Source organism: Grampus griseus (assembly GCF_964374135.1).
Source record: "Grampus griseus genome assembly, chromosome: 5".
In the NCBI taxonomy this organism is placed as follows: domain Eukaryota; kingdom Metazoa; phylum Chordata; class Mammalia; order Artiodactyla; family Delphinidae; genus Grampus; species Grampus griseus.
The window spans coordinates 140259598-140286080 of NC_138998.1; the positions used below are offsets into that span (position 1 = coordinate 140259598).

The 26483-nt window shown below is 53.4% G+C and overlaps 1 protein-coding gene across 2 annotated transcripts in view; it reads left to right on the forward strand.

The window, feature by feature from the left end:
- The window catches only part of ABCG1 (ATP binding cassette subfamily G member 1), a 60677-nt gene that overhangs the window by 13094 nt on the left and 21100 nt on the right, over positions 1–26483 (forward strand). The gene's annotated exons all lie outside the window — the stretch shown is intronic.

A 26483-nucleotide genomic window follows, 5' to 3' on the forward strand; every position in this document is an offset into this window, starting at 1 on the left:
AAAGGTAACCACGTGGGTCAGATTAAAAAACATTTGGAAAGACTGAACCGTACAAACCAGGGGTTTGTAGAATGGAGGTACATGCGCTATAAAACCCTTGCTGATGGAGTTCCAAAACCTCTATAGGAACGCTTACATTCAAGTGAAATATCTCTGATACTGAGTGGTTTTGCCCCTAATTTGAGAAAAGGCGTCAAGAGGAGTTTTCAGAATGAAGGATGGAGGCTGATGCACCTGCAGGGACCTGGCCTGACCCACAGCCCTTAGTTTCACTTCTCACTTTGTCAGCTGTGTTGTCGTTAGTCACCTTTGTGCTTGTGGGGTAAACGGCATTCGGTGTCAAAACTGAGACATGCCAGAGTGATTTCAAGACTGTGATGATGTCCAGCTGAGACCTATATTTAGAGCCTGAATCCTGGAGCCCAAAGGGTCCTGGGAGCTCCCTCATCTGACCTCTCACCCGTGGAGCAGTCCCTCTCGCCCCGTGACAACGGGCGGCCAGCCTGTCTGGGCAGCAGCCAGACCCTGACATCCCTCTGCGTGGCCAGGTCCATGTTTGCACAACTCTCATTCTTAGAATTCTGTCTGTTGAGCTGAAATCTCAATTCGAGTCATGTTCGTTTGTTGATCCAAGTTCTGCTTTTTGGAATTCTGCAGAACATGTACAATCTTGGTCTTGAAATGAGCTCACCAATTGGGAGGAGAAAAGCCTAACCATGTACAAAACAGGTACATCAAGATCCAGGGCTACCTGGAAAGGAGGGAATAAGAAGCCTGTGGTTTGTGGAGGAGATGAGGCTGGAGTCCTGCTTTGGGAGCAGGTACCACAGTGGCATCCTTGGGGGCAGGGCAGTGAGCAGGGGCCCCTGCTGGAATGTTCTTGGTTTTGGTTGTGAACTGGTAAGGGTGGAGATCAACGGAAAAACAGAACCTGAGTGACTGTTTCTGTTTCTTTTACTGTCATAAGGTGAGCTGATGCACTCAGACAAAAAAGTCCTTCGCCTTGATGGCTCCACTGCCTATCTTGAAAGCGAAACTTTTAGCAGGAATATTATGGGATTTCTCAGTTTTTATTTCTTCCCTCCCACTTTTTTGGCGGGAGAAGTGTCTGGGTTTTTTAATTAAAAATAACTGTTTACTAAGCAAATGCTGTTTGCTTTAGCACACTGTCTCATTATGTGTTCCCCGGAAAGCCATTATCAGTGTGGACATCACCCAGGAGAAAAGGAGGCTCAGAAGGAGGCAGATCTCAGGTTCAGGCTTAGACCGCAAGTCCTAACGACCTGCCTCTCAACAAGCTCCACTGAGAACACTTCTCCCCTTTGTCATTTCGCAGGTCCACGTAAGATAAGCTGTTTTTCTCACCTTTTCTTTGCGGATGACAAACACAACCCCAGACCCTGGCGGCAGCAGGGGTGCCACAAAAGCCCTTCTCATCTGCTGGGGCAGGGGACCCCCAGATTTCCTTCATGAGCTGGGCTGGGGCGAGTTCTGGCTTCCATCGTGAATCAGAACTCCGTCCAGCTGGCTGGGGTCTGTGCAGGGAGCCTCTGCTCGCCCTGCCTCTCCAGGACGGGGTTATCAGCCCCCCTGTCGTCCACCCCTACGTTCCTTCCAAGGGCGACCGGACCGGCTTGTCTCGAAGGAGCGAATTCATTCTGGCCAGGCCCACCTCCCGCCCGCCGAGACGGCTCTTCCGCCGGCTTTAAAAATGGAGTAAAAACCCATCTCTTTTCTTGGCCGGGGCGGACGCTGACTCTGCAGGCATGGGGCCCAGGGCGACGTCTGCGCTGTCCCAGCCAATCGGCAGGGACATACCTGCTTTCAGATATAGATCTGGCTGAGGGTCCGGCAGAGGCTCCCCGGAGGTTTTCGTGCTCCTCGGGAATCCTAAATTTTCAATAGTTGAAAGATAAGAGCACGGCCAGCCTAGCTGCGGGCCGGGCAGGTGCGCCCCGCTGCGCGTGCGCAGTGGCCGCCGGCCGCCGCCACCGCCGCCGCCGCCCGCGCCGGGGTTACTACCGGTCAACGCTCGCGGGTAACCTCGGCGGCGCCGCGCGATTGGCTGCGCGCCGGGCGCTGTTGCTAAGCGCGAGCAGAGGACGCCGAGCTCCTAGGTCCGGATGCTGCGGCCCCTCCGAGCGCCTACCCCCGACTGGGGCGCCCTGTGCACAGCGGACCCCCGGGCATGCGCTCCCCACTGCTCCAGCCCAGATCCGTCGAACGCCTGGACCCAGAAAGTGGGAGCACCTTTCCAGTAGCCTAATTTTGCTCTGGAGGCATCACTAAAATGTATCTGAGGAATGGAGACATTTCTTACCCAGTGATTATTATTTTGATGTCTCTAAGCATACTTGGGAAACTTCACTGGAATAGGAGTGGCACATAGATATTTAGAAAGGCTGTCCTCAGGAAAACGGCTGGCGTCCTGGGCAGTGTCTCAGTCCTTATCGCGTTCATCAGAATGGGGAGGCTTCATGAATTTTCCAGACTTCTATTTAAAGTGGCAAGCGGGGCCATTATTAGGTCAGGTGCATGCGTTTCCTGTGAGACAACCGAAACCTGAATCCTCAGGAAATGTTGTTTTGCTTTGTTTTAGGTTCTCCCTGTGGGTGAAGTAACGAGAGGCAGGGCCTCCCAGTTTGGGCCAAGCAGATGAAGCAGTCAGCGTTTACAAATGACCAGGGTGGATTTTGGAATCCTGGAATTCCCTTAGGAATCTGAGTGGCAGGTTCAGTAAGTGGGCTGGAATCCAGTGTCACGCTGCAAGGCTGCCGCTTCCCTGATCCCCGCTGACTCACTTCCGTCCTGGGTGTGTTGGCGAGGCTTAGAGAAATAGCAGCTGAACTTCAGGTGTGCTTCCCGTAGCATCCAGTACACATCGTGTGTGCGCACGCGCGCGCGCGCGTGTGTGTGTGTGTGTGTGAATCCATACATGCGATCATAAATATAAACATGATTTCTACAAGTTGGGCTCCGTTCCAGCGCCTCAAAGGCCTGGGATGCCTTGATGGAACTGGGGGTACCATGCTTTGCCTGTCCCTGGGAACCAGGGTCTTCCCTAGACACCCGCCGGTCTGGTTCCTATGGGCTGAATTTAGGTGAGTTATGAAACGTTCAATGCCGCCATTCATATGGCTCCTGATCAAACACAAGGAGACCGGGAGCTAATGATTGTTCTTATGAGAACCGTCTTGGGTTTTACTTGGTTCCTTATTTGATTTTGTGATTGTACAGTTGACATAAACCTACCTAGAAAGTATGGTTCTCAAATCTCTGAGACTCACTGACCTGAAGGTTGGATACAGGAATCAGAGATGGTGGTGGGTAACTTCTACACATAAATTCCCTCTTGTGTTTTCCCGAGGTGCGGCTGGTGAGGTGGGTGAAAAACCTTCGGAAAAAAGAAGGAAGTGCACATTTATGATAGCCGAGACGTTCCATTGCTATAAACAATAACAGTGCTCATTGCCAACCCAAGCACAGACTATACCCGAAAGCTGGTTGAAAAGTGGGGACCGCTTACATTTAGTTTCACATTTCATGAGAGTCCCCATTGAGACCTGGAGAGGAAGCTTGTGGGTTTCCTGTTTCTAAGACCTGCATGTCAGCCTGTCCAGAACATGGTTATGTCCTAAATGGTATGAGAGGGCGCGGTCTAATCACGGGCTTCTGGTCTACCCTGTAAGTTGTCAGAAATGTGCTTTATGCCTTGGTCCAAACCCCACACCCTTTTCTCGTCTCTGATTTTTGTCTGGCTTAGAGAGGAGGATGACGACTGTCCTCTTGTCCCTTCGTCTCTTCTTAAGAGTGTTCTTAGTTTCAGGATTGGATAAGTCTCTAGCAGGTGCCTAGCCTGGCCGGAAGTCTCTCTGTGGGCCCTTTCCTCCTTGTCTCCTTTCTCTGCAGCCACTCTGCATGTGCCAGCCAGGTGGACCGCCTGCTGCAGAAGGGGCTGCTTACCCAGTACCTGTGTGTTCTCTGCCTGGGCCACACCCTCTGCCAGGAACCCTCCCTGCCTCCCCAAGCTGGGGGAAAGCCTGCCCTCATCCATCCTTACCTCCGGGGCCAGGGTCCTTCCTGGGCACCTCCCCACCCCTCTGCCCTACGATCATAGAACTCAGTGCATGATTTTATGTGTTTCTTCTTCTGAGCTTCCAAGCAGGGGCTGTGTCCGTCACCCCTCATCTCTGCCACCTACCCCAGGCTTCACTCAGAGTCGGCACCCTCTAGGTGTCTGCCGAATGGATGTATGAAATAACAAAACTCTGCATCACAGTAGAAGAGCATATGCTTTCACCCCAGGAGAGGTCTTAGGAGAAGCGGGGAGGAAAAGCAAGAGCCTGAGGAGATGGACTGTTTCGATCTCCCCTTGCTGTGTCAAGCCCGTGCGCCATCTCTGACTAGCCATGTAGGAAGTGGTTTCTAGGTGCTGCTTCCTTGGGGCAGCTCAACCGCTGGCCTCAGCTACAGCATCGTGGATGGGCAGACGGGGTGCCGGGCAGTGGGGAGAGCCTGGATTCTGGGTCAGGCAGCCTGCTCTTGAAGCCTGGCTCCACGTGGTTTGGGGGCCTCGGTTTCTCATCTGCAGAATGGGCCTGATAAGAGTGCCGGTCTCAGAGGGTCGGAGTGGGGGGAGTGACTGTGACCCACGTGCACACAGTGGGGCTCAATGCTTTTTAGTGTGTGGGTCGAAGGTCTCTGAAGGGTTGGGTTCTTGGCTTCATTAAAGATTTGGCATAATAATAATAATAAAATAATAATAATACAGCTCATGTGCAGTAACTTACCCCGTCTTCCCAGCAACCCTGTGGGAAGGTTTGCTTACCCTTGCCCTGTGGTTCAGAGCAGTTAAGTCCCTTGCGCACTTGTCCAGCAGCACAGTAGTGCCGTCTCTTGCACGGCATCCGGGATCTCTCATCCAAATGCCTGGAGCTTCCTGCCCTCCCAGGGGGAGACAGCTGACAAGCTTCCCGAGGGTTGCTCTGCGAGAGAATTTCTATACCGTTCCTTCTCTACCGTGCCCCTGGGTTTCCTGCTCACGGCAACAATTAGGACTAAATCAACCGAGCGTTTCAGAGATGTGAACAAATGCCTCTTGTCAAGACGCGTGTGCTTTCGTGGACCAGCTAGGTAGAGTTTATTCTATCCGGGAGGTCTTCCAAGAGCTTTAGGTTACCACCCGAGGAGGGTTGCATGGTCCAGACATTTACAAGGAAGCATCTACACTTGTCGTTACTGGATGGAAATTTCCACCGTTGCAACGAAGCTACCCTCAACCTTACACTTTAGGGCTTGGCCTCAGGAGTTGAGGTTTGTGTAGGTTACCTTAGGAGGATGTGAGGTTTCATCAGGTGCCGCACATTTTAGTCTGGTGGCTAGACTTTGACGATTGAACATTAAGTGTGTTGTACCCACTGCTCCAACTGGCAGCCGCGGGGGTGTCGGTGGTGAGCGAGGTCCCAGCGTGGCAGCGGCATGGCCAGCACAGAAGGTTGTTCTTGGATTTGCAGATATTTTATGTGAAATCCCACTGGCTGCAGTTTTGTAGAAAATGTATTTTCCTTCCTTTACAGTCATTCTGAATTAATGTGTACCAAGAAGGAGGTTAAGATGAATTGAATTGTATGTGGGGTTTAGTTAAAATTTTCCTTCTTTCTCTTGCTGTTTATTTTAATAAAATGATTCCCCGTCTAGCGCCTTTTAGCAACATGCACTCAGCAGAGAAGGGGGTGGGGCTGGAAACGTGGCCTCCAGACTAAAAGAGTCAGGGTTCAAAACCCGGCTCTACCACTTACCAGCTGGGCAACTGGCTGAGTCACGTAACCTCCCTGTTAGGAGTTATTAATAATAATAGGAGTTATTAATAATAATAATACTTAATAATAATAATACTCAATAATAATAATAATAATACTTAATAATAATAATTAATAATAATAATACCCATCTTATTGGACCAAATATCTTGATGCAGGTGAAGCTCTGTGCCCAACATGCAGCATTTAATAAACAGTAGCTACAGTCCTTATGAATGGTATTATATGGGATATAATAAAATAATAATAGCCTAGAGTCAACAGGATGTTATCATTCTAAAAGTAAGTTGGGGCTTTAGAAATAAAAGGAGTGAAGCTACTGCACAGTTATGGTGAACGTTGACTTAGCTGAGCATTTCCTAGGTGCGAGGGAGGAGGGGAAAGACCTCCCGAGGTCACAGGGCTGTAAGTCTTGTGTTAGAGGGAGGGTCCAGCCCTGTGTACCTGCCTTGGGCTGCGAGGCCCCCCAGTAGGCAGAGGAGGATGGCAGTGGTGTGACCAGCCTTGCCGGCGGCCCCACCGCCTTGTCATTGACGAGGGAACCGCTGCTGGAGAAGCGTGAGCGACACGTTCAGCCTTCCTACGAGGGCCACTAGGACCCCAGGCTCCCCCTCTCTGTCCTGCTTCCTGTCAAAAGATCCTTTGACCTCCCAGGTCCACAGGCATTTTTAATGAACTTGAAACGTTAAAATATTTCCTTCTTTCAACGCTGTGCCCTGCAGCGTTGTCTTCTTCGAGAACGAGGTAGTGTCATCAGAGAGAAATCTGATGAGCTTGGAGGCTGTGGTGTGGGGATCCTGCAGCCAGGGCTCACATCCGGCCCAGATTAAGCCTGCTCTGCGTCTTTGGGGACAGCAGACGGCTGTGACAAGTGGACACCACACTCGCGCACGCAGGGCAGTGCGGGGTGAATCCGCTGCTCTGGGACTTTGTCAGCCTCGCGGGGGTGGGGTGGTCACGTGGGCAGACTTTCCAGCGGGAATCGGGGCCCCGGAGGCCTGTAATGGCCAGGAAGGAGCACGTGGATCTCTGGGAGTTTCGTAACTCTGACGCTCAAGGACTTGCTCTGAGAGCCCTGCCCACGTCCAGACGTGACTGGACTTGGAATGTGAGAGCCGGACGACCTGGCTGGGCCACCAGGTTTCATGAAAACCTGTGCAAAGTGGGCCTTCTTGGTTCACATGACATCCGTGAGCTTGCTGTAGACTGAAGGGGGACACATCAGAGCTGTGTTTCTGGGGGGAGTTTGAAAATCCATAGGGTTTGGTAATGTTATTGGTTACTGTTTGGTAAATGATTCCGTCGTATGGAGAAGGCCCCAGGGTGCTTTGGTCACTTTTTTTTTTTTTTTTTTGCAGTATGCGGGCCTCTCACTGTTGTGGCCTCTCCCGTTGCGGAGCACAGGCTCCGGACGCGCAGGCTCAGCGGCCATGGCTCACGGGCCCACCCGCTCCGCGGCACGTGGGATCTTCCCGGACCGGGGCACGAACCCGTGTCCCCTGCATCGGCAGGCGGACTCTCAACCACTGCGCTACCAGGGAAGCCCTGGTCACTTTTTTTACAAACGTGCCTGCCATGGACCCTACAGTGGAGCCAGATACCTCCCTAAGGAACGTAGGGCAGTGAGGTTTTCTTTTATTTTGTGCAAAATTATCAAAGCACATGCTATTCTTACTACTGTATTTGGACTTTCTGCGTTCCCATTAGGGATTAGTGGCTTTTCAAAAACTGTGCTATGAGAGGGGAGGAGGGTGCTGGAGCAATTAAGGGCAGCGATGCCTGGTACCCAGACCCGGATGGTCAATCTGGGGATGGAGAGAAGTGTCGAGAGGTAAGGGGTGAGTTTGCTGCTGGGAGAAGGCCAACCTCTCTGGGGGCTGTTTCACACGTCACACGTCCACAGCTGCTCTCAGAGCTGGTGAGGGTGCGATGGCCCGGGAGGTGGCCCTTTGGCCAGAAGCTGACGTGGCAGGAGTCCATCACAGTGAGCAGCAGTCCCAAACCGAGTGAGCACCAAATTGGCCCCGGAGGGTGACCGGCCCCCTGCCCTGCCCCGAGGCTCCTCTTTGGGGATCTGAGGCTGGCAAGCCTCGGTGTGTCCAGCAAGTGCTGAGTGACACTGATGCTGGCCCGGGGACCCTGCTCTGAGAGCCGCTGGGGTAGAGCAGAGAAGCTGGCGGCCACTTGAGAACCACACTTGACCTTTTTAAAAGCCGGAGCCGGAAACGGCCCTGCTCACACAGTCAGCTTCCCTGGGGATGAGGGTGGTGGGACAAGGATGCAGACCTTACTTCGTGGGAGATGCAGGGCCAGGCATAGCTTCTGAGCCCCCCAGTCTGTGGACTAAGGGAGCCTGCAGGCCCCTCCCCTCCACAGCGACCTGTAGAAGTTCACTGTCCCTCAAGGCGTCTCTGTGCTTCCAGACGCTGGATAACAGGGCAGGAATGCCTGGATTCAGCAATTTATTTATTTATTCATTTTTGGCCGTGCCTCGCGGCTTGGGGGGTCTTAGTTCCCTGACCAGGGATTGAACCCGGGACCTCGGCAGTGAAAGCGCAGGGTCCTAACCACTGGACCACCAGGGAATTCCGAGGATTTAGCAATTTATGCCATTATTTAAGAGAGCACAGATTGTATTTTTATCTTCATCTGATCCAGAGAACCGTGTTCTAGGTACCCATCCCTCTGTGTGTGTGTGTGTGTGTGTGTGTGTGTGTGTATTCATGCTTCCTGGTTTGCAGCATCTTCTGTGCAGGATAAAGAAAAAGTTTCCTTCTGCTTATTTGCAAAACCTGGTCAAGCCTCCAAGTAAAGCTGTTTTGATCTCTGTCACTGTCCGACTTATCCCCTGGCCAGTTCCTCTGTGAAATCTGGGGAGAGGGCTGGTGGGAAGGGCTTCGCAGCACTGCCCAGACGGACGGTGGGAGAGTCGTCGGCGGGAGCCAGGTGCGCACAACTCCTCACCTGGCTACCCTGGCTGTTCTCTGTTCTTGTCTGTAAACCTCCTTATTTCTGACTAAAAGAAGAATTGTCCTCTTCTGGCTAAAACCACACAGCAAATAGCAAAATCATTTGCAGAGGCTGGAGCCTGTGGTCAGTCTGGGGTGGGGAGAGCATGGCAGGGGCAGCTGCGGGGCTGCTGGGTGTTTAGGGTGGGGCCTTGGACCTGAGCCTCTCCGTCCCCTCCCGGCGCTGTGTTCTGACGTGAGCCTGTCTGAGCCCTTCTCTCGGTATTTTGTAAGTAGTGATACCGGTCACTGCAGAATAAGGTCGGCATGTCCACAGTCCTCTGCAGCAGCTACAGGGACCAGATAGGAAGCACGGGCACCTGATGTTGTCACTGATTTGCCAATCACTCGGCACATCCGAAAGGCCTCCGAAGTCTGTCCTCTCACGCACCGGGTACCCACCGTCTAATGGATGGCATTGCCGTACCTTGTGATCCCCACTCTCCTTCTGGCAAAGAACTGGAGCCTCTTCCTCGTCTCCCAGATGGCAGATTCTGAAATGCAGGGATAGTAATTCATGAATTTTAAAAATTCTGCTTGGAGCACGGAGGTGTCCTAGTGGTCGGAGCGTGAGCTCGGTGATCGGAAGCCTTCTTGCCTCTGTGCTGAAGCGAGGGCCTGTTTCCAGGAAGTCCGTTCCCCCGACACAAAAACAACCGACTCTACGGAAAGCTTGGAAAACACCCGCTGAGAGATGACTGTGACCTGCACCCCTGGGGAAGCACCTTCCCTTTTGGGGGTGGTGACCTTAGGCAGAGAAAACCCCAAACCTGCTGGAGGAATTTCAGGTTCAGAGAGAGTCATTCCGGGAGGGGGAGGAGAAACCAGAAATGTGGGCGCCATCGTTTCCCGACTCGCTTGTGGAGGGTGACCTCCAAGGAAGACTACCCCATGCCTAGCAGGTCCCGAATCGCCCAGTCACTGGCCCAGCTCTGCCCTTCAGGTGCCTCCTGAAATTCAGCCCCATCCTAGCAGCTGACTTTCTGGAGTGTGTCCTCCGGGGCTGCCCCTGGGCCTCCTCCAGTGAATTCCAGACACCCTGTGCTTTGTACCGGAGGGTGTAGGCTGAAGCCGACCTCAGGGTCAGAAGACTTTTTTTTTTTTTTCTGGCTGCACTGGGTCTTCGTTGCTGCGCGCGGGCTTTCTCTAGTTGCGGCGAGCGGGGGCTACTCTCAGTTGCTGTGCACGTGCTTCTCATTGCGGCGGCTTCTCTTGTTGCATAGCACAGGCTCTAGGCGTGCGGGCTTCAGTAGTTGTGGCACATGGGCTCAGTAGTTGTGGCTTGAGGGCTCTAGAGCGCAGGCCTAGTAATTGTGGCGCACGGGCTTAGTTGCTCTGCGGCATGTGGGATCTTCCCATGTCAGAGCTCGAACCTGTGTCCCCTGAATTGGCAGGCGGATTCTTAACCACTGCACCACCAGGGAAGCCCCAGAATCAGAAGACTTTTGAAAGTCCATAGATGGAAGAACCAAAGAAAAAGGGGTTTATGTAAAAGCTTGAGCCATTCTGTTGGTTTGTGTATAAGCCTGATTCATAAGGGAGACGTTGGTCTGGGGTTTTTGTAGTCATAAAAATTATAAAGACACCGGAAATTGCTTTTTTCTCCAGTTGACTTTTAGGCATTCGGGCCAGATAAAGGGATTACCCAGTGAGGGAAGCAGGACACCTTCGTCCTGATTTGCTTCACGACAGTGACATTGCCCGGACGAGGCGCTCTCGTGGACAGTGGGGTCCTCTCACTTGTAAGCTGGGCCACACATCCTGCAGTCCGGCACAGATGAGATGGGCAGCCAGGGGACAGGACAGATGGCAAAGCAGAAGCAAAGACAAGCCGGGTCCCCTCGTGGGAGGGAGGCACGGAGAGATCCGGGGAGAGGGAGTGGCTGGCCAGGCGGGCGGATGTCCCGTCAGGGCAAGGACAAGAGTGGCTCAGGGGAGGGGAGGCCCGTTGGGTGGGAACTAAGCTCACTGACCAAACTCTGGGGGAAGCCAGGCGATCCAGCAGTTCCCGTCTGTTTCTGAGCACCCCCTTTCTCAAAGGCACCTCCACATCTGAGTGTCTTGGAGCTCTGACGACTGGCAGACGGGGCTCAAGGTGGGGAAAGTGCTGGTGGGGCAGCAGGAGACACCTTGCCTGCGTCTCTTCCACAAAATGTCCCGGAATAAAATCAGGGACAGCAACCCTGGGCAGGAATATCCCAGAGAGCCCAGGGCAGTGGGACACCTGTCACCGGAGGAGGTAACAGCTCTGGGAGGGGGAACAGGAGCAAATGCCCAGGGGGCAGGAGGTCACCGTCCCACCAAGTAGCTCCCACCTCTGGGCAGCTCACTGGCTCAGCTGTCAGCCTCCAGACTTGGGAGGTGGCAGGAACTGAATTTGCCATCCAAGCACTTCAGAGGAATTAATATGGGGAGTTTTAGAGGCTGTTGCTCGAGGGGAAACATAGTCATCAATGGATATAAGATAGCTTTTAAAAGGAATTATTACTATCGAGACATTTTTCACCTAAGATACTGGCAAAGACAATGAAGCTGTTCTAATAATTTGCCTGTGAATGAATATGTTCATAGACGAAGCTCGGTCCAGTGCAAAAAGAGTAAACAGAGCTGCTTTGGCTAAAGGAGAAGTCAGCACGGCTCTTCCTCACTGACGTAAAGGGATGAAGTACAACTCCATGAGCCTTTTAGTTTCTTTTTCATAATTTGCCTTTGCAGAAAGGAACAAATGTAACTTCACGATACAAGAGCATGTGCGTATATTTGTGCTTGTATATATAAATACATTCATGGGTGATTATATTTATATATGAGTATTTTTTTAAGTTAGGAAAAGCCGTGAAAGATTCCTGTAGTTCAGTCTTCTCATTTTAGAGATTAGAAAACCAAGTCGCAGGTTGAGAGATTTGGGGTTTAAGATAAACCAGCTTTTGAGATCAAGTCCTATCACTGCCACGTCTAAATTTGTGTCTTATATACATGGATTTATTTTGTTCAGAGTGAGAAAGTGAAATATTGATGATTCTCCTGTCAATACTAAAGCCTCATGTAACCAGATTAGGATAAATCAAAAAAAATCAAACACCTACAATTACAACAGAGCCACCAAGCTGTAGCCTTGACTCTGGTGTTACAATGGCACTGGGGGAACCTTGTACTACAAATTAGTCAGTAACGTCTAAGGTAAGAGTGCGAGGGATTATAAACTCTCAAGAAGCAGTTTCTAGCTGAGCCTCTTCCTACTTCTGGTTGCGTTTGCTTCTTTTTCAATCTGAGTAATTTCAAGGTAGAAAATATTTGAATTTTTTTTCCATTTCATTCTGCGAGATTAAGCATCTGTTTGTCATTCAACACGTTTTGATTTTAATTATCTGTTATAAGCAAAGTACTTTTGCTAAGTGTTGGGGAGGAAAAAGTGGACGAACCATGGCCCTCGATGAGTTTCTCTTTGGCATGGAGAAGGTCTCTGGGCGTTGGGAGGGGGGACTTGGATGACCTGGGAAGACAGGACACAGATGCAGTTGGCGGGGAAGAGGGGGCTGGGGACAGAATGTCCAGGGGGAGCAGAGGCAGCCCAGCACGGCTGGCAGGAAACCTCTTTAGAACAGAAGGCGGGTGGGAGCCACAAGGAAGGACCCTGCTGAGGGCTTGGCTGTGGAGTTGAGATTTGGTGCTGGGAGAGGTCAGTGGTACCTGGTGATGGAAATGGGCTTTCCGGAGGCTGCCTGATCAGGGTGCAGGGTGCCTGGGAGGAGAGAGGCTGGAGGCCCATAAAGGGTGTTTCACCACAATTCGGGTGAAGATCTTGGACTCGAGTGTGATGCTGACTGAACAAAAATGCACAACCGAAAGGCTGAGAGTTGATTATTTGGTGAACTTTCTGAGGACTCATGTTTGCCTAGGAGGCAGCCTCCCAGATGGCTCCAGAGAGGCTGGGGGGAGCCAGGATATAGAGCAGTTTTTGCAACAGGTAGTTGGACCACCAAAAGATTACTGATAATCAAAGAAAAGCAGACATCTCAAGTGAATGCATTTAGTGCTTTTCTGTGTACGGGAAGATGCTAGAGTCTGGGCTCATGGAAATCATTCCTTGCATAGGCACCGTAGCTATCTGGGGCCAGCATCCTGTGCTTTCCCATCCTGAGTCCCCTCAGGATGCAAGGTTGGGGTCGCCTGCAGTGGCTGTTGGCTTCGTGGCCACAGCATCCTTTGTTTACTCACGTGGCAGGTGACATTCTTCACCCACAGTGACAACGGGGTAGTGGGTTGAATGGTGACCTTGAAAAATGATGAGTCTCTGTTCTAACCCTGGACCCTGTAAATGGGACCTTACTGGGAATAAGGGTGTTGGCAGATAATAAGTTAAGGATCTGCAGGTGAGATCATCCTGGATTAGGGTGGACTTGAAATCCAAGGACAAGGTCTTAGGAGAGAAAGGGACACTCTGAGCTAAAAGACACAAGGACACAGGGCAGAAGGCAGGTGAAGATGGGCAGAAATTGAAGATGCGGCCACCAGCCAGGGGGGCACGGAGCCACCGGAGCTGGAAGAGGCAGGAAGGACCCTGCCCTCGAGCCTTTGGAGGTAGCGCGGCCCTGCTCACAGCTTGATTTCAAACTTCTGGCCTCCAGGCTGTGAGAGAATACATTTCTGTTGCTTTAAGCTGCAAACTTTGGGGTAACTTATTGAGGCAGCTCCAGGAGACGACTACAGAAGAAAAGAAGGGATCAACATTTTGACAAAGAACCTCACTGCAGAGCGTCGGTGGGGACGTAGAGGGAGCGTCCTCTTCCAGACCACTCCTCTCTTCCGGGGGTGTGGAGGGGTGCAGCCCCGGAAAACATATCTGGCTTTATGAAGCCAGGTCAAAGACGCATACGCTTGGTGACCCAGCACTTTCCCTCCTAGGTGTGTGCAGTGCAGTCGTGTGTTTTTCGTTAATAGCAGAAAGACTGGAGACAACAACCCAAATGCTCATCGAAGGAAGCGTGGGTAACAAACGGTGGTTAACTCCACGGTGGAACAGTGTGGAAGCGTGAAAGAAAATGAGCACGGTCATAGCATCAACAAGAATGAATCTTACAGACAAAATAAGGTGGAGAGGAGAAAAAAGCAATTCTTGGAAGACACACGTTATGACACCATTTATATAAGTCCCCCAAACATGCAAAACTTACCAAAATTATTTAAGGATAAATACAAATGTGATACAATAGAGACAAAAATAAGGGAATAATACAATTCAAGACAATGGTGACATCTGGAGTGAGGCAGGGGACTGAGATCAGAAGAGGCACAGCGTGTGTCTTCATTTATTTTTCTTCTTTAAACCTCACAAACATGCAGTCTGCGTTAGAGAATTAGTATAGTGTCAAGTATGGGCTTAGAGCCCGACTGCTTGGTGTTACGTTCTGGCCCTCCACCTGTTAGCCATGGTACCTTAAGAAAGTTATTTTAGCTCTCTGTGCCTCCATGTGCTCACCTATAAAATGGGGATATTAAAGTCTGTACCACATAGGGCTGTGGTGAGAATCAAAGTCAATACGCGTGAGAGCTCAGAACAGTGCAGGGCATAGAGTGCGTCTGGATGCGCGTCGGCTGCTGTAGTTGTCACCCCGTCGCCATCACCATCTTTCAAAGTGAAGTGCACTGAAATTAGGAAAAGGAAGGGATGGGGTCGTGCAGAAATGAGGCGAGTGCACACGGGGGTGGCGGGGACCCTAACTGTCAGCCTGGGTGACCGGGAGCCGCAGGAGGCAGTGACACAAAGTGAGGACAGAGGGGTGAGGCCTGGCCGGAGCTGATGATTCTGTTTGGGTGGTTGGCGTTCTCCTGGGGCGAATCCTGTCCCTCTGCTGGCCGGTGCTGTAGGGGCCCCGTTGAAGGCGTGTTCCCAGGGGAAAGCAGGGGCTGGAGCTGAGCTGGGACTTGGGGGGGGGGGGCGTTGGCCCTTCTGGTCACATTTTGAAAGCATTTAAATGGACAGAAGGCAGCTTGAAACCCAGTTCGCCCTCCCCGTGCTGCTGGGCGCTGCATCGTCCTCTGGTCTCCTCGGGGTTCCTGTGGATGTCCTGCACCGGGAGGGTGGCTCCGGGCTCCCCAGGGGCAGGCAGCTGCATGCGGTGGCGCTCAGACATTGAGAAGCTACACTCAAGCTCGCTCCTCGGACGTGGCGCCTGAAGATGGGCACTGGGCGTCCGCGGGAATGAGTCAAGGCCGTCCAGGAGAAGCGCCTCCTCCTGGCCTGCTCGTGGGTCCCCCCGTGGCTGTTCTTGGTCCTCTGGGGTCACTCATGGTGTCAGCAGAAGGCATGCTTGTCTGCATCAGGGTCTCTCACACGGTACCGTGAACCCAGGCCGGTTCTATGCCTCGTGTTCACAGAACTGAGGATAGCACAAGCTTTTTTGTCTCTCTTGCAATTGTACCTTTCCTCCTATCATGCCTGACTGCTGGCTTGGGAATTTGTTCAGGAGTCAGATCAAGGAACAGACAGCGGTGTGTGGAAGGCCTGCTCCAGGTACCTGGGAGGATGGGGCTTCCAGGGGAGACCTGCCAGACAGCCGGGAAGGGGAACCACGGCAGAGCTAATAAGTACACTGCTGCCAACAATAGACGTGATCGCAGCACAGCGTCGATCATAGTAACTAGCGCGATGAGCCCCCACTCGGGGCCAGGCTCCGTCCCCGCCTGGCACACGCTGCCTTATTTACCCACCTACAGCCCAGGCAGAGCTACGTCGCCCTTCCCTTGAAGGTGAGGAATCTGGGGCCCAGGGGACTCTGTCATTGGCCCAGGAGGGAGGCGGGCAGGGGATCAGCTGGTTTGCCTCCAGGCCTCCCATTTTGACCCTCAGGGTGGTGAAATGATGAATTGGCAAATTGGGCAAATGGATGAAAATGGCCCAGGTGCTTGGAGGAGGAAGCCATTGCTCTAGGTTTGTGGGGGGCAGTCTTTGAGACCCAACCACGTATGGAATGCTTCCCAGTCCTTGTGTCATTTCATCTTCCAGCAGCACCCAGTGGTAGGAGGTATGTGTATCCCCAATTTACGGATGAGAAAACAGAGGCTCACAGAGCTACATCAAGTTGCCCCAAGTCCCACGGTACTCGAGGGGTGGGTTTAAGGTTTGAGCTGTTGTCACCCTATAAAGGTCATTGTCTTCCTCAGGGGCCAGGGAGCTGGTTTGAAGAACAGGTAGGACAAGGTTGAGAGAGGACGGTGGGCATGTTCTCAGTGGAGGAAGTGCACCAGCACGGGCGGGTTGGGGAGAGCCCAAGCAGACCAGCCCGGCGTGCAGGGAAATTGAGGCAGTGGGTAAAGGGGGGTAAAGGGAGATGGGCCTAGAAGGGCTCATGTGTACTGTGGAAGGAAGGCCGTGAACCCCAGGCTGGGGCACGTAGAGTTGGTCCTGGAGGGAGATGGGGGGGCCCCATCCAGAGGGAGCCTTGAGAGGCTCAGCATCCCACCCAGGAGCCCCACTGGTCCAGGATGTGTCCCCGGAGCCCGTCGAGGACACATACGGGCACACAGCCAGCCCCGTGTGCAGTGCTCTCTCCGCGGGACACAGGGCAAGTTCACGAAGCAGGTGGCGGCAGCTTCAGCCAGGTCACCGAGCTCTTGAACATCCCCAGTGTAGACACACAGCAGCTCTCCGAGCTGCTGCTTCTAAAACTGCCCCCCAAATGCTCCCGCACAGCAGCCAGTGGCTGAGCCGAGCATCTCCAGCTGTGCCCGGCTACTTGGAGGCGCGGCAGCTGCGGGCTGCCGGGCTCTGAGAAATGTCATTCACGTAAACATTTGGGGAAGCGCCAAAGCCCGGTGGTTCCCAGCCAAGCCCCGCTTCCAATGTGCTCTGCACCTGCCTTTGTGTGCGGGCTGGTTTTTGCTTTGTTTTCTCTTTCTCTTTCACAGTATGAATTTGGGGCCAGGAGTACAGCCATTTGCTGTGTCAGAGCAGTGATCCCGGCTCTCGTGGAATAGAGACCCCCGACAGCGAATCGGCCCGCGGGGCTGGGAAGCCGAGCTCAGAGGCACAGAGCTGGGGCGGCTGTTGGGTGCGGGGCATTCTGGCTCACCTCCTGGGCTGTCCCGTTCGAGAGTCTTACCTGTGCCTTTCTTGAGAGTCTGTGGCCTCTGGTTGGTGTTGCACTGTGATCTTTCTTTAATAGAAGGTGGCTCCAATGTCATTCAGCTTTGAAATGTGTCCCAAGAGAAGCTTTATTCACAGATGAGTTGCTTGGGGACCTCAGCATCTTCCCGGCTGGGTGACTGCAGGCTGGAGGCGACCTTTCCTCCCTCCTCCCGGCAACCTTGGATTTTAACCCGCTTTGGGGACGGAGTTTGGGAAGTCATTGGAGGGAAGGCCACCTCTAGATGTCGTCCCAGGCCAGGTGGTGGCGGCAGTGAGCGAGGTTCAGGGGCTGCTGCCTGGGCACAGCAGTGGAAGGGACTTTTGTGCTGGGGCTGCCACCTGTGTGCTCTGCCTTCCAGAGTCCCCACACGCCTGCATGTGACAGCGACACGTGGGGACATACGTAGCCGGAGCTTCAAGAAGCAGCAGACAAGGTATTTAAATCCAGATCCCAGCCTGGGGGCAGCTGGTCCCCAGGGAGTATGCCTGCTGTGCCCTGAATCAAGGTCTGGTCACTGCTCCGGCAGGAGATACCAGGGTCGGCGTGGGCATGTCAGCCGGGAACACGGGCGAGGGGCAGAGACCACAGCACCTGTCAGGGCAGGTGCCCAGAGCAGGTCCCAGGATCAGACCAGGGATGCGCGGGTGCCCCCCCGGCGGGTGGGGAGTGAGCCAGAACCGTGCCGGGCTCAGCTCGGCAAGGCCTGGGATGCAACCCACTGTATCGTTTTCTCACAGAGCCCCTTGGGTCCTGGTAGGGAGGGAGGCCCCCATCTGATGGGACCCGCGGGCATTTGCAGCCAGCGTCCCACTGTCCCCAGGCCAGGAGCCCGCCTGGGAGGAGCTGGGCGCCACCCTCGGTGCTATGACTTTTTTCTGGGGAACACGAAAGGGAAATTGCATTTCAGCGACTCTGCTGAGTGGCCCCTGATGTGCCACTGTCCTCCAAGTCTGCAGAGTAATGGGCTTTGAAGGACAGGCAAGGAGCTCTGTGTTGCAGGGGCGCACTTTGAGGTGGTGGATTTCCCAACAGTGTTGTGGGATCAGAGGTGAGAGGAAGTTGTGTGCGCCTCCTTGGCGGTGTTGCGGACACAGAGCATCACTGTACACGATGCCTACTGACGTGATCATGGCCCGCCGAAATTCAGAATACTTAGACCCATTCAGGCAGAAGGATGAGAGGCTGCTTCCACTCGGGGTCGGGGCAGAAGTGGAACCGAGGGGGGCACTGGGTTTGTGGAGGGCGGGGGAGGGCAGGCAGACTGACAGGGACCTCGAAACATGAGGAGATCGGGGTGGTGAAGCGGGGAGAGGCTCTCAGGACAAAAGGATGGAAAGCATCCCTGAGCTGTGGTCAGGGGATCATCTTTATTTTAAAAGCGTGGGGACCCACTGTGATTGGGTGTCCCTGGAGGTTTTGGTTTTTTTAAAATATTTATTTATTTAGGCTGTGCCGGCTCTTAGTTGCGGCATTCGGGATCTAGTTCCCTGACCAGGGATTGAACCCAGGCCCCCTGCATTGGGGGCACGGGGTCTTAACCGCTGGACCGCCAGGGAAGTCCCCAGGGGACCATTTTACGTCCATTAAAGTCGCGCCTCGGGGGAACCTTCCGGAAAACTTGCCGCCTTGTCTGTTGCCCTGTCGACTTCCAGAGCGTGCGCGCCTGCTAAAATCCAGGGATCCGTGTTCACAGCCTGACAAAGCGAGCAGCTGTTCTGAAGGCAGAGTGGACTTCCTGCTGCAACATCCAGCGGGGGTTGGCAGGGGGTGACGTGCTATCTGCGCGGTTTGGGGACAAATGACAATGTCCTCATTTCACGAGTGGTTCTCCCTCCCCGTGACTCAGAAGCCTTCACGTGTTATGGTCGCGTCCATGTTGATATTTTTAAGCCCAGCTTCCCAGACCTGGTTCTTGTTGTTATTGTCGGCGAAAAAGCCGCCTTTCGATTTCAGAAGGTGAGAAAAACAAGAAGAGGTCTGAGCTGTGGGTGTGGCTTTGCCCCTTAATAAGGAAAAGTGAGGCATTGATGAGCTGGCCCTTGGGCATTGGGGGATGAAGCAGGTGGGGGAGAAGGAAATGTCACTGGTGTCTGGGAATATGGACCTTTGTCCTTTTTGCCTTGAGCTCTCTCTTGGAGAGGGGGGAAGAGGGGTCTGGAGAATAAGGCTGTCTGTTCTCACCAAGAGCCCCTTTCAGCTCCAAGGGGAGACTGATGGGGGAGGGGAAGGGGGAGGAGTAGGGAGCGCAGCTGGGCTTATCTGGTCAATGTTGGCATCTAGAGGAAAACACGACTTTGGGTGCAGAAATGGACCTGCTGTGTTGATTTCAGACTGAAGTTGACGTGATACTAGCAGGTTATTTGGCAACCTTATTGGTGCTTTTGGCATAATTTAAGTAATCAGAAGGATGTTTTTTCTTCATTGTTCTAGCAATGAAGAAGCTTGTGAAAAAGACCAGTTCTTCTTTTAGAAGGATAAAAATACTGCAGTGATAGAAAACTGCTTCATGCCTGACAGGCAGATGTGAATAACTCCCACCTATTTTTTAGTATCTTTACTAGGGTAGGGGCTCCACTGCCAGTGCGCTGATGAGCTAGCTGCCTGTGGGGCGTGGGTGTGTGTGTACGTGGTGTGTGTGTGGACATGGTGTGCGTGTGCACAGTGTGTGTACATGGTGTGTGTGTGTACACGGTGTGTGTGTACTTGGTGTGTGTGTGTACACAGTGTGTGTATGTACACGATATGTGTGTGTACACGGTGTGTGTGTACATGGTGTGTGTGTGTACACGGTGTGTGTGTACTTGGTGTGTGTGTGTGTACACAGTGTATGTACATGGTGTGCGTGTGCACAGTGTGTGTACATGGGGTGTGTGTGTACATGGTGTGTGTGTGTACACGGTGTGTGTGTACTTGGTGTGTGTCTGTGTACGCAGTGTATGTACATGGGGTGTGTGCATGTAGGGGTGCACAGCACGTTGTCTTGGCATCAGCATCAGAGCTGCTCTGAGCACCCAACCCAGGAGTTCTGGCTTGAGGGGGCTGTGATTCCAGGTGACCTGGGTAGCCTGGGTGGCCGGAAATGATTTCCCAGCAATGTCCCATCAGTGTTCTCTGGGACCCTGAGCCACTGAGAGACAGAAGTTCTCATGGTGTAAACAGATGCAGGTCCTCTCCTGGGGAGGCTGGGGTCAGGGTTCCCAGGCAGCCCTGTCCCTCCTCACAGAGGCTGACCAGCGTCTCTTCACCCAGCAGCACTTGGAGGCTTTCTGGAACCTTCCAGAAATGGGCTCTGGCTCCTTGAAAATGATCATGAGCCTGAGCACCCACGTCCAGAATGTTAACCCTGAGGCGGGCGCTCTTGGTGGGCGCCCCTTCCCCGCAGATGCGCCAGGACACGTGTGGCATCCTCAGTCCACCTGAAAGAGGACGGTGGTCCAGCTGTTCCTCCTCGGGTGAAGAGACGCTGCTGTCACGTGGCTTGCGGTTCCCGGGATGTGTTTTGTCCCAGTTGCATCTCTAGCGACCACGGCTTAGTACACCATCTACCTGCAGCTCCTTGTGACATCCTTCAAACACGTGATCTTGTTGTATCTTCACAAACACCCTTAAGGTCAAGTACTCTTCCCTGCCCCTCACCAGGTGAGGATGGTGAGTCGAGGAAGCAGAAGGAACTGGCCCCAGTCACACAGCAAACCAGAGGCACAGCTGTAGGGCGATGGAGGGGCCCCTGGGGCCAGACCGACTCCATCAGAATTGTTTCCAAAGCTCCAGGAAGACTCCACATGCAGGCGATATTGGGACCACGGGGCTGGCGGCTCTGCAGAATTATTTCCCATTCAGTGTCTGGTCTGAATTATCCCTCGTTGTTTACAGAGTTATTATTAAGGAGGCACAGGGCTGGTGAAGAGACACAGCTTCAGGCAGGACACGTGCTGGAGTTTGCTTGGTGCTGGGATAGATGAGCTGAGACCCGCTGTCCGTCCCCCCTCCTCTAAGCAGCCTCGTCCCAAGGCTGTTGGGAGGCCCACACTGTTGCTGGGCCAGTGTGAGGGCATAGACACCGACCACGGGAAGGCACGACGCTGGGACATCCAGACTCTAGAGAGCCGACCCCTCCCTCAGGCCACCCACCCACTGTGCTCATCCCCCCACAGTGGATACGACACTCCAGAAATTGGAATATGTTTAAATTCGTGGTCAAGATGAATTTCACACACGTTAGAATGTGATGGAACTGGCCACCGAAACGCCTGCAGTCCAGAGGTGCTTCCCTGCATGGCTAGAGTGAGCCCAGCTATCATGCCAGCAAAGGAGTTCTCGAAAACGATGCTTCATGAGGACGGAGAATGTGCATATGGGCTGAATTGCTCCATGCCAGCTGGGTACGAGGGACAACACTGGCGAGCACAGGAGACATTTACACTTCCTTCCAGAGGCGACTGGGCAACCAGAACACGACTTGTCCTCTCTTGAGCCGCCAAGGCAACCTCTTCTGTGTCCCGCAGCCCCACTTCCCTCTCCCATCATTCAGCCGATGTTCCCTTCCTGGTTTCCAAACGTTGAGAAGGATCCAGAGTGATTCGTGCTCACCACATCAGACAATCCTTTGATGCCGTAATTTTCGCATCCCGTGACATCGACGATAATTATCATCAGCCGGGTAGGAATGTCTGCCTCGTTTCTCCCTCTCAGCAGAGAAAATACACAGTCAGTGAGCACAGTTCCAGGTAGGGGAGAGCCAGTGATGCGTGTGGTATGAGGGCAGTGCATTGGGGCTGGGCAAGTCTTCTTTGGCAGAGCTAGGAAATGCCTCATTCTAGAATCCTGTGAGTCCACTGTGCAAAAATTTACCATTAAAAAAACAAAATTAAAGACACACATCCATTTGAAAATAGTCAGTGATCTGGGCTTAGTGCCTGGCTCTTTCTAATTTGCTTGGGCTCCCTCGTTTCTTTTTAGTTGTCATTGTTTAGAACCAACTGAAAAACATCTCTGTGAAAGGAAAGACCTGCTTCAGACTGAGGAAGGATTCTGGGCCAGGCTCTGCATGTTGGTAAACTTGGGTTCAGCCTCGATAACAACGTTTGCCGTGAGCGTTGAGTCTGCAGATGGAATTCCGTGTCTCCGGCCCTTAGGTTGGGACCCTTGGCCATTTCAATGAAAGCCCACACCTGAACCTCAGCTGACATTTGGTTGTCCAGGGAAGAAAGCCCCACGTGACGCGCACACCTGGTGAATTCTGGGTCTTTGGAGGGTAGACCTCTTCTTTCATCAGGGGAAACTGAGGCCAGGATGGTGGACGGACGGCCTGTGCATGGCCACTGTCCAGCCATGAGCACGGCTGGGAATGAGGCCCGGGCTGCCACCCACCCCCGTGCTCCCCCCTCTCCCGAGGTCCCCACTGGAAACTCCAAGGTCGATCATCTTTCTTTTCACATTTAATTGGACAGAGCTTAATCGGCTCCTTTAACCTCATTATGAAAAGCCTGCACTGGGGATGCTTTAACCAGGCTTCGTGCCCATGTGGGCTGCACAGGAAAGTCTGAGAATGACCCTGGATTGCAGAAGGGCCCCTGGAAGAGCTGCAAGGTGGCAGCTCTCATTGCTTCTAGAACATTCCTTCTCAGGACACTGCCCCTTGGGAAGGCTTGCTAGCTGAAAAGTGCAACTGTTACATAATGTTCATGGAAGAAGCAGGAAGTTATCTTCTGAGGGATGTGGTCCCCCGGGGAGGACCCAGGAGGCCTGGCGTGGGCGTGGCTGGTGTGGGCAGTGGGAGACTGGGCGTGTTCGTTTCGTGTAGCTGCTATAACAAATTGCTGCAAACTGGGTGGCTTAAAATCACACACAAGTGGGCTTCCCTGGTAGCGCAGTGGTTGAGAGTCCGCCTGTTGATGCAGGGGACATGGGTTCGTGCCCCGGCCCGGGAAGATCCCACTACTGCTCGTCTGGAGCCTGTGCTCCGCAACGGGAGAGGCCACAACAGTGAGCAGGCCCGCGTACCGCAACAAACAAACAAACAAGCAAAAGTGATTGCCCAGAAATGATGGAATGTGCCCATTTTGATTGCTGCTACGTAAAAGTTTACTGGCGACGGGGCATGGGCTTATACTTACAGGATGTGAGGCACAGGGACACCACGGCCCCTCCATAAGGCAGTGCCCGCCCTGTGAGTTGACCTCAGAGACCATCCAGACAGCTGGTCCTCCGGGAGCTCCTGGCCGTTTCCTGCTGGCCCAGCATTCGCCAGAGGGGTCTGGTCCTGTTGGGGGTGGCTTGGACAGAAGTGACAACCAAAGGGCAATGCCCAAGGTGGTGGCTGTCACTCTGCATTCACTTGTGCCAAGAGTTCACCTTCTTATTATCAACGTCATAGACGCTTTTTCAGTGACCGCGACGTGCCAAGCACCGCTCCACGCACAGGACACGGTGCTTCAGAAGGCTGTTCTGGTCATGTCTTCGGGGAGCTGATGTTCACGGCCTCTAGGGGCCATGCTAGGGCCGGGAGGCAAAAGGAGGTGTGCGTTGGGGGCAGGTGTCAGGCGCTGGGCTCCTGGCGGGCACTCGGTTTGAGGCTGGCAGGCGGGCCTAGCCTTTAGAAGTAGCCTGCTCAGATGTCTCCCTCATTCTTGAAACTCAGGATGTCTGGACCGGCTTCTTCCGAACTGGTAACCTTCTAAAAGTAACACAACTAAAAGTAACTGCAGACATAACTAAGAAAGCCCTTCAGGTTCACTTACTGCTAACTGCTAATAAGCATCTTTATCTCCATGTCCTTATAGACAGTTACAGCCCCACCAGGTGGGTGCTGGACGGACGTGCGGATTTTCTGTCCACGTCACAACTCCCCTTGGAAAGGATTAGATCATGGACAAGTCACTTCCAGTTGGCTTCATTTTCGTGTCACTAGCGGGGTTTATGGAGAAAGCCTTTACCGGTTTTTCCATCGTGGTTTTCCTTCCTGATGCCCACTGGGCAAGGCACAGGGCTGGTCCGTCCACCAGCTCCGAGTTTAGTGGATCCGTGGGAGAGTTAGAAATGCTGTGGCATGTTTGTCCCTCCCTTACAAAACACACCGTGCCTAGCAAGGGCTGGGCCCGTGAGCCATGGCCGCTGAGCCTGCGCGTCCGGAGCCTGTGCTCCGCAACGGGAGAGGCCGCAGCAGTGAGAGGCCCGCGCACCGCAAAAAAATAATAATAATAAAAGAAAGAAAGAAATAAAAGAAAAACAGGTTTCTGATATTAGAGAAGCACCGCCCGAGAGGGTGGACTGCACATGAGGACGCTTCTCAGCTGGCCGGCCTTGCATCGTGTCACACATAGGCCCTGCCCCTCGCTCCACGTCCCCCTGGGAGCCCACGCCCCTCCAGAGCGAGAGCTGGGGCCACTGACTCACCTGGCTCCACGTGTGTCACTTTAGCTCTGGGGTCCACAGCCAGACCCCCAACTCCAGTTTGCTGGCTGTAAATGACAAAACCACGGTCTATAACCCCGGTCCGCCCGCCGTTTCCCCTGAAAGGCCTGATGCTCCCCCAACTCCCAGACCCGTGTCTGTTCCTGGCGTCCTGGCCGTGGGTGTCACAGCCTGTGGGAGCTCCCTGGCAGTGTTATTATCCGGTGCCCCCGTGTGGACCCCAACACCACGGGTCACAGTGAAAGCAGCACCCATGGGCCCTGCTGGAGGGAACGGACCCCTCAGATCCCCAAGGTGAGGCTGTCCTCAGGCGTCATGACCCAGGGGCAGGCTGCACGTGGCCTCTACGTGGCCAGTGGTCACCTCAGCCATCCGTTTCCCTAACTGGGCGGCTCCTGGTTGCCAGGGGACCAGCTGGGGATCGGCTCTGAACTCGTGGCAGAACAGCCTAAAGGAAGGTTTGCTCTGGAGTAACCCCAATGCCGCCTGAACCCCCAGGAAGACAGCAAGGAGCAGACGCCCCACATTAGTGCTCCCTCAGTGATGTCACACAGGTCCCCTGTGCCCGGGACCCGGAGCACCTGGCCCCCCTCTGCAGAGCTCCATCCCATGGGGAGCCCATGCTGGGGCTTGACCCTGCAGGGAGGGGGCCCTGCTGTCCCCCAGCTCTTCCCTCCATCTGTCCCCCATGTGGCAGACATGATCTTTCAGGGTCCCCGACCCCCAACCCTGGTCTCCTTGGGCTCCCCTGCTGTGTGTTTGCCAACCTGCCATCACCCACGTCCCGGGGGTAGGAGTCTAACTCACTTGCGGTCCTGAGCTGCTGCCCCAGGCCCCCCTGCCCCCGTCCGTCTGCTCCTCAGCCCTTCCCCCCCAACTAGGGGTGACCGTCTCAGGTCTCCCCAGGTGACTGCCGCTCCCCGTAACGAGTCAGGTCGCAGGGCCGCGTGCTTCCTGCCTTTCGCTTCCGCTTCTCTCTGCCTGATTCAAAGGTCCTCAGGGACTTGCCATCCAGCTCAAGGAGGCAGCTGGTGACAGGTTGGGCATTTAGGGTGTCCCATCTTGGAAGACGAGAGGCGGCTGGGGGAAGACGAGAGGCGGCTGGGAGAAGACTCCCCAGACCCAGGCTGGGGCTCGAGTAGACACACAGGTTTGGGGGTTCAGGGAGCGACTAGGGGCAGAGTCCGAGACCAGGGCTCAGTCGAGGGCTCCACAGGCCCTTTCCTCATCAGGCCGCTTTCAGCTCTGCGTGGGAAGCCAAAGTACTGTTTTTGTCCGATTCTGATCATTTAAGGGTATGTCCTTGGAATGTTTCTCAGGGACTGAGAAGTGTTTCTTCTTTTTTAAATTTAATTTTTATTTTATTTTATTGACTGAGTCGCACAGCACGTGGGATCTTAGTCCCCCGACCAGGCATCGAACCTGTGCCCCCTGCAGTGGAAGCGCAGAGTCTTAACCACTGGACTGCCAGGGAAGTCCCTGAAAAATGTTTCTGAATTAGGAGTTTGTAGGTGAATCCAGTTGCTTCTATTTTATTCTTTGTAGCTCATTTGAACAGTCTGCTCGAGAAAAAGTAACGTGACTCCATTTGGCATACGTAGTTTTTTTTTCCTTTTACGAAGCTCTCGGATGGAGATTGGGCAGAAAGTCCAAAGCAATGTGATGCAAGTGCAAAATGATAAGCTTTTAATTCTTAATGAATTATTAATACACGAATCATTTAGTTATAAAGTAATGATTTGTGAATAAATTCTATACAAATAATTTATACCGGTAGAGATGAGAAACAGAACATTCATACATGAAATAATAAATTAATCACTTAATTGATAAAGGCATGAGTTGACCATTGTGGTGAGTGGTGCAGCCCTGGGTTAGGATCTGTTCACACCGGCTCTGGGGTCCTGGACAAGTCGCCCAGGCCCACTGGACGTCCAGTTCCTCAATCCGAAATGAGAATGGTGGAGTCCTCGTACCCTAGACGATGTCCGCGAAAGGGCTTTGTAAACTCTAGAGTGCTGTACGTACACTGGTACTTATCACTGATACACCCATGACGTACAATCGAGGAAGTAGGCAGAGGCATCCAAAAAAACCCCATTTTCTTGCCCAGA